The sequence below is a fragment of the Hevea brasiliensis genome, chromosome 7, assembly GCF_030052815.1.
Source record: "Hevea brasiliensis isolate MT/VB/25A 57/8 chromosome 7, ASM3005281v1, whole genome shotgun sequence".
In the NCBI taxonomy this organism is placed as follows: Eukaryota; Viridiplantae; Streptophyta; class Magnoliopsida; order Malpighiales; family Euphorbiaceae; genus Hevea; species Hevea brasiliensis.
In genome coordinates this window covers 92,500,282-92,501,478 of record NC_079499.1, presented here as the reverse complement: position 1 = coordinate 92,501,478, position 1,197 = coordinate 92,500,282, and the positions used below count along the sequence as shown (strand labels likewise).

The window sequence follows — 1,197 nt, the reverse complement described above, 5'->3', positions numbered from 1 at the left end:
CTCTGCATAAGCCACTTGTTGTGAACTTCCAGATGATGATGATGAACTAACCAACATACTCAAATCTTCCATCTTCTTAGCAAGGACATTTGTAAGTGCATCAAATTTTGCATTAATCATGTTGAATGGATCAAGATCATACATTCCAGCAGCTTGCCTTTTTTGAGTTGGAGTTGACCCTCTTGGACTACTCCATAGATGACTGTTCTTTGCTATTTTCTCTAACAACTCATAAGCTTCATCTTCATGCTTAATGATGAATTCCCCTCCAGTTTGAGCATCAATGATTCCTCTGATTGCAGGAGTGACATTTGTGTAAAAATTCTGGTTTATCATCCATTTTGGAATGGCATGATGTGGGCATTGTCTCTCTAATTCCTTCCATCTCATCCATGACTCATATAGAGTTTCATCCTCTCTTGGTCTAAAAGCTGTCATTTGATTCCTCAATTCTTGAGTTTTTCCAGGTGGAAAATATTGTGCAAGAAATGCATGAGTGAGTTGCTCCCAATTTGTAATGGAGTTGTGAGGTAAAGAATCAAGCCAATCCAATGCTCTATCTTTCAAAGAGAATGGGAATAGCTTCAATCTTGCTGCATCATCATACACTCCAGGTTGTTTTTGCATGTCACAGATCATAGCAAACTTCTTTAGATGTGTGTGTGGATTTTCAGAAGGATGTCCTCCAAATTGAGATTTTTGAATCATTTGAAGTACTCCAAAATCCATCTTGTAGCTATTTGCATCAATTCTTGGTCTTGTTATGCTTTCTCTCAAGTCATCAAAACGAGGAAAAGCATGATCCATCATACTTCCCCTAGGCACATTAGCATTAACAACTTCTTCACCTTGGGCTGCATTTTCATTGTTTCGATCATTTCCAGCATTACCACCAATTCTAATTCTTTCATCAGCCATGTCTGCTTCTAATTCAGTCTCTCAAAACTTCTTTCCTTTTTCTGGTTTCTTTCTTGTTGGCTTTACAAAATTTCTCAATTTCAGGGTTGAACAATAAGGATGTGTCACTTGTGCTTCTAGCTCTTCTCATAAAAGATTAAAAGTACCTGAAAAAGAACAAACAAACACAAAATGAAAAGATAACAAAGATAAAACTAAAAACAACTAAAATAATCAAGAATTCAATCTTAAACAAACAACTCCCCGGCAACGGCGCCAAAAACTTGATGTGGCCCAACC

The 1,197-nt window shown here is 37.1% G+C and overlaps 1 non-coding gene across 1 annotated transcript; it reads left to right on the top strand.

The window, feature by feature from the left end:
- The first annotated feature begins 346 nt into the window (after positions 1 to 346).
- Positions 347 to 453, top strand: LOC131181784 (small nucleolar RNA R71). The gene has a single exon (XR_009150261.1). It is a non-coding gene; the product is annotated as a small nucleolar RNA R71 (small nucleolar RNA).
- The last annotated feature ends 744 nt before the right edge of the window (positions 454 to 1,197 follow it).